This window comes from Hibiscus syriacus, unplaced genomic scaffold (genome assembly GCF_006381635.1).
Source record: "Hibiscus syriacus cultivar Baekdansim isolate YM2019G1 unplaced genomic scaffold, ASM638163v2 tig00111402_pilon, whole genome shotgun sequence".
Taxonomy (NCBI): domain Eukaryota; kingdom Viridiplantae; phylum Streptophyta; class Magnoliopsida; order Malvales; family Malvaceae; genus Hibiscus; species Hibiscus syriacus.
Window position 1 is genome coordinate 5,674,703 of NW_024063082.1, and position 12,650 is coordinate 5,687,352.

Sequence of the window (12,650 nt, forward strand, 5' to 3'; positions counted from 1 at the left end):
AAAATATTTATTATTATTATTATTATTAGTAGTAGTAGTATTATTATTATTAACATACAATTACACTTATTTTGCAGGCCCACCATATCAACCCAATTACAGCCCACTCAACACTCAACCAACCTAACCCACTCAGCAGACTCAAAAATCCAAACATCGGGCCCATCAGACTACAAACCTGACTCGAACCGGCTCAACAACTAACCCAACACACTAGGGTTTCCCTTTTCTGCCCCATCAGAACCTAGGGTTTTGAAACCCTAAAATATCAACCTCAGCCACCGACAACATCAGCTCAGTCGTCGTCGACTCGTCAGTTCCCCTGGCACGTGAGCTTCACCGCTCCTCTCCCCGCGCGCGTGAGCCACCGTCAAGCGACCCCGAGCCACTGCCGAACGTTTCCCAAGTCATTCCCATCATCCACAATAACACATCCATCAAACACCAAATCAGTCAAGCAAATAAAAAAACCCAAATAAAAAATTAAATAAAATCAAAAGCAAGTACATATGATATCCCGAGGAAATCATAATCAATCCAAAGCTATCAGTCACGCATGTAAGAAGAAAAGGATAAAAATAAAAAAAGAGAATAATGAGGATATTCGGGGGTTTTGAGAGAAGAAAAATATAGAGAGAAAGAGAGAAACACTGGGGGATTCGGGACTGAGAGAAAAATACAGGGGGTTTCAAAGAAAAGGAGAGAGAAGTATCGAAAATAAAATGAGGAGAGAAATATAGTGGCTTACCTCGGTTGAACGCTCATGAGCCAAGGATCACTGGAGTCGAAGGTTTCTTCGTAGATATATGGCATTTGAGCAATGGCGAAAAGACGCTTCGAATAGCGTCTTCCTCTCTCTTCTCCGATGTCGGTGAACGACGGTTATCTTCGGTCAGCAATGGCCGACACGACGGAGTATTGTTGGATTCTGGGAATTCTTGGACTCCGATGAGAGATCTCGGGAGCTCTCTCTTTCACGCACGAAGAAGAGAAGAAAATAAGGGGTTGGGTATATTTTTGGGCATGTTTTTCAAGCTTTTATATGGGCCATCGAACGACGTCATTTTAAAGGGGACCTGGTGAGTATTTTCGTGTTTGGGATATTCACCATAAAGGTTATTTGTATTTTGTAACCTTTTATTTTAGTCATCAATACAACTTTATTTTCTTTTAATTCGAGCTCTCGTTTTGTATATGTTGCAATCTAGTCCTTATTAGCCTTTAAGCACAAATATGTATATTTATGTTGTGGTCATTGTACTTTAATGTTATTTATACTTAAGCAGGATATGTTTTATTATTTCATTTTTAGTCACTGATTTAAGGTATTGTGTATTTTTGATGTTGTTCGAATTTGGCTATAATAGATGTAAATATTTCATTTTAGTCATTGTTTGGTATTTGGTTTAATTATTGTGTGGTCCTTTTTATTTTTGTTTAGTTCATTTTAGTTCTAAGTTTTATTTATGGGTTATTTTCACTTCTAGGGTGCGTTTGGTTCACGGAATATAAGATTACCAGTGGGAATATGATTACTGGAATGTAACATTACCTAACACATTACTGGGAATGTTATATACTGTGTTTGGTTTGTTTGGCAGTAATATAAGATTACAGTGTTTGGTTGAAGGAATAAAAGATTATTGGAATGCATATTTTACCAAATTGACCTTGTTCTATATTTTTTAACAAGTGAAATTCTAATTATTTAAATAAAAAATATTTATATAAAAATTCATCGATAATATATTATTTTATTATTTAAATATATCATGTATTATTTTAATTTCAATTCATATTAAATTTTACATAATTTATTTAAAAAATATATTAAAAATTTACTTCAACATAATTTATATAAAAATATATCATGTTCAATTTAAGAATTTTTAACTTTCACTATGATATTGAATCGACTATGACGATTCCGTTGGATAATATTTTTATTGTGAATCTCAATTTATCATCTAATATTTGCTAACGTATTACATCCCAATAAATATGCCCATTACTGCATAAAACACAAACATCGCATGCCCCTACCAGTTGCCATTCAATTTCCCCAACTACTTTTCTTCACTCCAATAAAATGGCAAAACTCATTGCTAAAGTAAATTTATACAAAATTTATGCAATCCCTTTTGCGCTCTTTCATGATTAAACTCATATTTTCTTTCCATCAACTAACTTAACATTAATTGCATCTCTCATAAATAACCTTTGGTCAGTCTAATGATGGTTTCATTCTTAAAGCTCGCCAAGTTAACCGTCTAAGACATCAGTAAGCACACTAAGAACGGTATCCAGCATTCAAAACTTAAAAGCCTTTACATTTTTTCCCATTTGATAATTTAATGGACAACAATGGAATACATGGCAGTCAACATCTCAAACAAATTTCGCCGCGGGTAAAAACAAGAAAAGCCTACTAGTGCAAATACAGAAATTTATATAATCACACACCCACAAAGAGTAAAGGAAAAAGACAACACAACAAAAATATAGTAGTACGAGTATAACAGCATCAACACTACATGAAGCATGAGAAATCATTACCATTCTCATTGATACCAGCAAGAAACAAGCACTACAAGGCAGTAAAAGACGATAGATAACATAATATACACATAGAAGCTTTGTTGTGGAACAATTACACAAGTATTATATCGTTTTCCCTCATGATAAAAGTACATGATATGCATGACAGGTTTTTAGACAAAAATATAGTAGTATTGCATCACTAGCACTGCAAAACTAGGAAGTCTCAAAGCCTTTGAAAATGCCACTATCTTGAGCTATCATCAGTATCACAACAAAAAAATATAGCAGCAAAAGCAACTTTCACGAATTTGTTCTCAATTGAGTTTCATCGATGTCCATCAACCAAAGCCTCCAACTCTCTCCTCCCGTACCTTCTACCCTCTACATTAGTTTCCCTATACTTTACCACAAAGTAAAATATCAACCAACCCACCATTAAATACACCTCCAAAGCTTCCTGGATAACCATAGTAAAAACCTCTCCACCCATACGAGTTAATACCAATCTTGCTAACGATCCACTTAAAATAGCTTCATAACACTTTATCTGTATCCCTTGGTTCAGATGTGTTGACATCAAATAACAACTTTCTTTAATAATTTCTCTCCCACTTCTCCTTGAATCCACAATGGCAATCCAAGCAACTAATGAGAATGCAAATGAAACTAAAGTATCCACAAGAAACTACGTTAACAAATACTACATAAATTAACTGTGAAAGTATTTAATTAAAAGTAAAGAACATCACTACCTGGCCTTCAGAAGCATTTCCATCTATATCAAAAAAATTAGCAGGAGTTCCCCCATGCAACTTAATTATATCCATTGTAGTCGTTGCTAACCCTGCATCATTTACCATGCAATCGATTTCTCCATCTAAGCCAATGTAATTCAGATCAGCTTTGGCAGATGCAACCTGTAATAGGCAAAAATGCAGAATCAGGGCCATGTGTACAAACATTAGATAATCATGCAACTACTTATAGTGTTTCTGGAAGACAACCAAGAATAACCATTTGATAAACATGATAAAAGAGAATATTGTTACATACTTCTCGAGGATCCTCTTGTGACGGATCACGAAGATAAAATATCTTCTTTTGATGAAATGCAACATTATCATCAAAGTTTAACTTCGCATCAGCAGCTACTAATTGGTTGCTAGAAGTCTCAGCAAGAGGATTGATCTGTTAAAAGCAATAAACGATTTAGACAATGTAACACCCCAATTTAAGGGTTAAATTTAAGAAATTATAAAGTGGTGAATTTAATTTGTATTTTTAAAGGAAACGATGGATTAAATTATAAAATTTCAAAGTTGGCAGACCGTTTTAAGAAGTACAAGAAATTCAGTGGCTAAACCCATGATTTACCCATTTTTATTTTGGAGAGAAATATAAATCTCTCCCCCGTATGTTCAGCAGAAGTTTTCCCTCTCCAACAACCCTCCATTCAACTCCGATCTACTCGTCGTCCGACCTCCGATCGATGAGCCGAAACCACCATCGTGTTCATTGTCAATCGAGGAACAAAACCCCTCAAACCTTTCGTCGTGAATCGTCACCATTCGTCGTTAATTTCAGTCGGAAGTATCATCGGTAATAACTCGATTTCAATTGGTTTTTCGTCGATTCACGACGATCCGATGATCCGTTTACGACACCTCCCGTATCATCGTGTTCCTTGCATCGTTCCGAGTCCGCCGGTGTCATCCTTGGTCTCCGTCGACGGCGACACGTGAAGAAGTGAAGCGGTCAAAGTTTTTGATTTGTTGAAATCGAGCTCTCTGCCGTTCAAAATTGTGAACCGAGCTTTGTAAGTATCTCAAAATCGCTCAAAATAATTTTTAGAAATTTTTTCGGGAATTTTCCGACACCATAACACTGTTCACGCACCCTCACGCGCCGCCACTGCGCATGGGGAAGAAAAAAATGACCGGTTTGACCGGTTTTGAAGTCATTTTGACCGGTTTTACCGGTTACAACTCGACTCAACCCGTTGACCGGTGTTGACCAAAGTTGATAAAACTTTGACAGGCTTTGACCGGGTATTAAACGACCTTTGACTTTGACCGAGTTTACTTTCCTGACATTTTTCGACGTTCCTAATCCGATTCCGCAATCCATTTTTCAAAATTCAGACCCGAAGGCCTCGAAATTGCCAGTCAAACCTGTTGACTTTGATTTTGATCGAAAATTCTAAAATTTTGAAAAGTCATATTTTATGCTTTCGACGTCCTGAATCCGAATCCGAAGTCCGTTTCACCAAATTCAAAACCGGTAAGTTGGTTTTAACTGATTTATCATTCGATTTGATACGTTTATCTTAATTAAGCTCCGTTTTTGATATAATTTATGTTGATATGTATCTGAGGAATTATTGGAAGTTGAATTGAAGATCAAAGGTGTTCGAATGGAATTTTTATGGTCGATCAGTATTGCACAGAAATCGAGGTAATACTTTATTACCTTTTTATGCTTTATGGAACATGTTGATATTGGTAAATGCATGAATAAAATAATGATGGTCATTTTTGTGGAGTTGATTAATTTATACACTTGATATGAATGTGGTAGAAATTTTGTAACTGAATACAGATCGAATGACTAATATAAGAGATTGAGGAATTGTTAGAATTAAATTACAAGTTTGTGATTAGTGATAAAGAAATCAGCCATGGATTTGCAACTTATATTTTATATCATCAAATGTTAAATGTTAAAGGTACTTGGATGGGAGATTATGAGAATACTATGGTAGGATAAAATTACGAAAATACCCTTATATTGTAAGATGATAAGAATTGTCTCTGGAAGTTGGTTAATAACTCTGAAAGACATATTGATCCGATATAATTACAGATGTGAATAAGAAATAATAGTTTTGTTTAGAAAATTTGGATAACTAGTTTTTAACGCCAAAAAGGGTTTGTGCAAGATGCTAGAAGTGTGTTAAAGAATAATTTCAAGATCAGAGAATGTTCGGGAAAGCAATTGACCATAGGATCTTTAAATTATAATTATTTTCGTTAAGAGCTAATATCGAAATTATCTTGTTAAGAAATTACGAAAATGCCTTTGAGATGTAAAATAGTCTGAGTTGACCCTGAATGAGAAAGTACTTTGAGGACTTGTACTTAACTCGATTAAGTACGAAATTGATTGTTAAGATCATGACTTAGTGCAGAAAATTTCTTGACATTCCGTTGGTAAAAATCTGAGAAAGCACTTGACCCGAAAATATCCAAGTTATGAGTAAATACCTGAAGAACAATTTATCGGAGGGTGCTCTTTTATCAGAATTGTTCGAAGGGACTAGAATAGATGATAAATTGGAATTAAATAATAAGACCGGATGGAGGGAAAAGATTGAAATATCATAGATATGTAAAATGACCAAAATACCCCTATAATGGAAATGAACCAAGAATATCACCAAGCTCAGGAATGATTAGATATCCTCGAGCTCTGAAATGAATGGAATAAGACTGAGCATCAAAATGACCAAAATACCCTTATGATCTATAATAAGTAAATGTCTTGGATTAATTTAGTAATCCAAATAAGCATAGGTGTTGGACTACCTTTAAAAGTTATGGAACACAGCTTAAGTGAGTTTATCAATCGTAATGATATGTCAGTACCTGGACGACATAGATGTCACTTGAATGCGTGTTTGTATTTTTCAAGTTTGGCTTGATGATAGTTTTGGAAGTATCAGCTCAGCTCAACTCTAGAACGCATTCAATAGTAAGGATTTGATATTTGTTAGACAAATCATCCACGAAGACCGATTGAATTGAACGGAAGTACAATATGTATCTGAAATTCAGAAACGTCTGAATTACTCTGAAAAACCTCGAAATAACGGGAATAAACATGACTGCTAAATGAATTAGGTAACCTCAATGAATGATGATTTAGTAAGTGATTTGGATAAGTCTGGAAACTCTGATGAGTTTACATAGTGTACAATTACGATGGTTTATGATTAAAATAATCAAGTACGTCAGCATTACATGATATTGTGGAAGCGTGGAAATGAAATGAAGATATTGGAAGATCTATTCAGTGATGATTCCGAAAATGATCTATTGATAAGAATATTTGGTATTAAAGAGTGAATAACCTGGAAGGTTAATGAATTGACAAGTTGATAAGTATTGGTTCTGGAAGCTATTCATCTGGAGTTGTTCGATAATCGGATTAATCGTCTTTGATTGTAAAGATTTTGAATACCCTTCAGATTTCGTAGAGCTTCCAAAAATTATCCAAGTAAGATGATCCTAATAAATTATATTTTGAATAACTGATGAATCTGTCAGTTATTGAACTCTTCCAATAATGATTCTAAATTCCAACATTCTATCGACATACTGAAGATATGTGTTTCTCTGCTTGATAAGATTATACAGTACCTCTGAATAATATATGTAAACTCTGGTGTGTTCCCTAATCATATAAATATTTTATCTGATTTCTGACTTGAATTATGTTCTGATACATGACCTGAATTCTGTTCTGATTTCTTATATGGATTCTGTTCTTATATCTGTTCTGAATTCTGTTTTGATTTCTGATATCTCATTTTAATGACGGAAAAATGTTTTAATTGGGGGGTATTGTTGAAGGAAGTATTTTCGCAGGTTCCTCGGCTTTGTGCTCAGGGCCTTCCACGTTGTGTGGGTTGGGTGTATGGTTATGGGGAACCTACACATTATGTTGTGTTGGGATGGGGGTATATATATATATGGTTTAAAAAGATCTAAAAAGTTACATGGTTTTGGGGAACACACTAGATAATCTATTCTGATCTCCTGAACTCAGTCATATAAAATATTTCTCTGAACTGAAAGCTCATTGTACGTTACCACATGAAATATCAGTAGGATCTCTGCTCAGCATAAAAATCTGTAAATGTTCAGAAACAATAAGAAATATATGTTTATCTATATCTGCACATTCATCAGCATCATCTGGTAGTTCTGTATTACTGAGCTTTCCGAAGCTCACTCTATTACTCACCATTTCAGGTTAAAAGAATTGTACTAGTGCGGTTATCGACTTCAGTAAAGGAATTCTTCTGGTGTTGTTTGCAGAGTATGGTACATGTAATTAGGGGGCATGTAATTGTATTTTGTTTTATATACGAGTCTGAAAATCTATTTTATTTCTGAATACTAATAAATGATTTTATAAGTTTATGTTTTGATAAAAAGTTTTAAATTTTCAACTATTTTTACAGTAGGTCGCTTCGGTGGCCCTAATGTGACACTCCAGATCGGATCGGGTTATCCGCATCGGTCTGAGGGGGTTACAAACAAATATTAACGCAAGATAAACAAAAATCCATATAAGATGATTGGTAACATATAAGGTAGCCAGAGTAAAATGTAGCCAAACAAAGAAAGAAAACCATACTCACTTCCAACAATGTGCAATCAGATTCACAGAAAAGCTTATATAACTTCTTCACTTGTTCAATATAATCGTTTCTATCAGAAACCTTTGGAGCCAAACCATCCACGACCTTGGCAGCATCTTCATCCGTAATTCATTTGAAAACATCAATAGGTACCTATCAGAAATAACTCATGAGTCAGTTGCATAACCATGATCACTGTGGATGGAGAGACTACCTTATTGGTTATGCCAAAACATCTAAAACAGTTATTTTAACCTTAATAATCAGTCTTGACGATGTGAACTCCACCCTTAAAACCGTTTAGAAACGTTCCCAAGCCTCTTCCACCTACCAGAATTTGACTTTTAACAATCACCTACATTATAATCCAAGTTCACAATACTTGTATTATACAGTTATTTTATATAAAAATGTCATAAAATAGTTTCTCAAAATTAAATTTCTCAGTGAAAAACACACGCCATTAATTCCTCTGTTCTTAACAAAATCAACAAGCGTGCTATTAAACAACAAATAACTTCTGCGCATAAATTGAATAAGTTACCTCATTTTGATTGGGGAATGTTGTATTGACAGCTTCTTTAACTTCGTCAAGAGAAGAAACAACAACTCCTTTTGGCACGTTAATACCGTATTTGCTCATCAACTCAGCCCCCTGGTTTTTAGATTACCAAAATCACGTTTGTCACCAATAATCTTATATGACATTTATATTTCTAGAAAGACGCATAGATCCAAAAAAACTATTATGGCAGTAAACTCGAAGATCAATTTCCATAAAAAAATCGTCAACTACATAAAATTCATTTCATAAGCATGAAAATGTAAACTTTAGATCATAACTAAACCACAGTTTCCTATTTAAATTTTCTCAAAAATAATAAAAACTATAAACGCAAGGAATAAAATACATAAAAGAAAAAAAATAAGTAAATAAACGTGATATTCGTGGAAGTTGAGACGACAGAGCTGCTGTTGCTGCCACTGGCCGGGGACAGAGAGAGAGCGGGAGACGAGTTTGTTTAGTAGCCCTCTGATTTTAGTAATTTGTTTCCTCAAGAGGAAAGATTAACGATCAAACAAAGGACTGTGAACCAAGAGCGCACAGTTAGAGGCTAGAGCGGTGGAGCGTGAGGAAGGAACCAGTGGCTTTGCAAAGAGATTTCAATTTTGGGAATTCCAATTTTGAGAACACAAACCCATAATCAAGTTGAAGAAGAAGAAGATTTTAGCCAGAGCGAAGTAGGGAGAAGAATATTTTAGATAACGGGGATGGGAATAATAAAATACCTAAGGGAGATGGGAAATAGATATTCTCATGAAAGCAGGCAAAAAATCACTGTTGGTCTTAATATTTCTCCGGGAAAAAAACATTCCTCCCAGAAATGAATTATACCCTGAACCAAACGGGGCCCTAGTACTTGTACTATTTAATATTTTCAATCTTGGGAATCTGGTTTATTTGTATTTGTATTTTAGTCCCTTAAGTTTTTATTTTTGATATTTTAGTCTTTTAACTTTCTATTTTTTGCTATTTTAATCTTTTAAGTTTCTGTTTTTGCTATTTTGGTCTTTTAAAGTTTTGTTTTTTTCTATTTAATCCTTTAAGTTTCTATTTTTGTTAGTTTAGCCCTTTAAATTTATGTTAATTTTATTTTAGTCCTGTAAATACTTATAGTTTAATGATTTCATTTTGGTGTGTAATGTTCACTTGTTTTTATTTTAGTCATTTATGTATGAATGTATTTTACATATTATGTGGTTATTTGTATTATGTAAATAATGTGTTTAGTTCCATTTAATGTAAATATTTGTATTTCCATTATATTTTTTATCTATGGATGAAATATTCAATTTTATTTTCAAGAACACGTATGTGTAGAATGAGCGTGGAAAGTATCACTTGGTCGAAGTGGTGTGATCCGGTACGTCATTTTAACAACATAGGAACTTGAAATAAGTCGAGTATATTTTACTAATTAATTTGTTCAAATGATACAATGTTTGTTATTTTAAGTAACAATTTACTTTATTTTATGTGGATGTAAACTTCAAATTTCTTTAATTTGTATTCGATTCATGTTTTTAGTTAATCAATTTATTTTTTTGTATGTAAACATCGATTTTTTATTTATATTCGATTTGCATATTTATCGATGAGGGAATTTTTTTACGAATAAGAAATAGACAAGATAGTTTTCCCAATGAAAGATTGTTAATTTCGAGATTTCTTTTCAAGTTAAAGAATTTTCTCTAATTGATCAATTCGGAGTAAATTAATTACATTTCAATAAACGGATCATATTTTAACTTTATATTCGATTTGTAATTTCCACCATTTACGACAATGTGTAAGCGATTCAGTACCAGTTTAGGGCGTTGTGGGGTGCTTATCCTTCCCCACACGTAACCGACTCTCGAATCCATTAAATCGAATCTTTGGTAAACGCATACCGTTTTTGTCTTAAAAACGATTTTTCTTAAAATTGTTTTTTTAAAGACGTTTTTAGGTATTCGACCTACCTAATCCAAAGGTCGATGGCGACTCCTTTTCAACTTAATTCTAATTAATACAAAATCATCAATTTTCCAAAATAAAAGTTATAACTATTTTTAAAATAATATTTAATTGTTTTTCAAAAAAATGGTTATGACACTTGGTTTGCGGATCGTGGAGCATGAGTCTTCAACACGGTCAGTATTGATTGGAGCACGTGATGAGTCCCCAAGATGAGAGAATAACAGGTTGCACGGAGAGCCATAGTAAGAACGCAATTGGCGGATGGCTGCCAAACTACAAGCTAGTTGAATAACACCATAAATATCTCGAAATACCAACAATGGAGGAGTCATGGTCAAATGCCCCATCAAAATTCAACTTAAGAACACCAACAGATGAAGGAAACCAGTAATAATCCTGCATAGGTGATGAAGTTTGGAGGCAATTGCGTTGCTTGAAAAGTAGAGATCCAAACGACAAACATGAGCAGCCGAGAGATTTTTGGAAGGAGCAAGGCTCTCGCGTACCACCTTGATACGAGAGAACCAGATTGTATACCATGAAAACATAAGAAAGTTGATCATCATTCATGGCTAACGCAACCGAGTGTATCCAAGATGAAGATGAAGTGGCTCAGGTAGTTATCCATTGAAAATCTAGGCTCTCCCAAAATAGTCTCACCAGTAGGGTTATAAATAACAGAGCGTTTGATAAACCGTTCGTATAATATTTATATTCGCTTATTAAGCTAAATAAATGAGTATAACAAATTTTTTATGATATTTTAATTAGTGAACAAACACGAAAAAAAAGTGTTTAGTTCGTTTATGTTCACAAATAAACTCATTTATCGACTCGTTTATAAGCACGTTTCCTCGATTCTTCTTTTTCTTTTTTTTCCCCTTTACGTTTTAAATATTAATGAAGATAGAAACTAAATTGGACATAGTGTGAACTTTGGAATTCAAAGTTTGAAACCTAAGGAGTTTACGGTTTCAAAGCGTAATTTTACCATTTTTCTAAACATATGTATTCGCAATATTAAATGAACCAAACACAAACACTTTTAAAAAAACAAACATGATATTAAAAATTTAATTGAACAAAAACCGAATATGAATCTCTTCAAAAATAAACAAATAAACACAAACACAACTTTATTCGTCCAATACAGTTAATTTACACCCTTGCTCACAGGAGACAATCCCTAAAATAGTGTAAGCATTGACTCGGGCGAAGCATCACGAGGAGGACACGTTAAATAAACATCCCTACCACGAGATTACAGAATTTCGTATGTTGGAACTATATAATGCGACACATGCCGGTTCAAAACACGAACCTCGGTAGGGGTCAATGCATGCCATATGCCGGAGGAGATGATCAGGAATGGCAAGACACAGAGTCAACGAGCTAAGTTGGTCACAGGTAAATTTATCTGTTTTTCACCGAATACTACCCTGAATTGCTAACATACCAGTGATCAAAGAACATCATGAACATTCAAATTCGCAAGATTAATGTTGTGAATCTTACCAATATCATCGGGATGAACCACCGGAGCTAGTTTATTTACATCCCAAGTAGGGATGCCAAGAAAATCGTGAGAAGAGATGTAAGAAGAAACCCGCTCAGTTGAAACTAGATCAGCTAACAAGGAAAATAAAGGGCGAGGTATAGTGCGATCCGGTAACCATGCATCCATCCACATAAATATGGATTTTCCATTACCAAATGCCAAGATGAACTAACACTATGAATATGGGAAGTCGTTTACATTGTCTAATGATGTACAAATTGAGTTTATTCATTATCGTCAAGAAAAACGTTCACCGACACAATATCATCATCTCTCGACTAATTAGGAAAGAACAAACATTTTCGGCTTGTACTTATTAGCAATCCTTGGGATAATACAACATCCATCATCGATGACACATATGCAATATTCACCATATTATATATCAAAAGTATTTTTTATAGGAAGTGTTTTTATTAACTCAGATGTCACGTTCAGAATGCGTTTTTTTACAGTTAAGCACCTTCGTATTACATGGAAGAAATGAGTGGTATATTAAGAATTAGTCTTGAAAATTAATTTTTTTATGAAAATATATCAGAGAAAATCGTATAATCTCAATAAATGAAAATTTTATATAAAATATTACGTATTGATTTTTTAGC

The 12,650-nt window shown here is 33.9% G+C and overlaps 1 pseudogene; it reads right to left on the reverse strand.

The window, feature by feature from the left end:
• Window positions 1-2,866: 2,866 nt before the first annotated feature.
• On the reverse strand, window positions 2,867-11,057 carry LOC120161451 (annotated as a pseudogene).
• Between the last annotated feature and the right edge of the window lie 1,593 nt (window positions 11,058-12,650).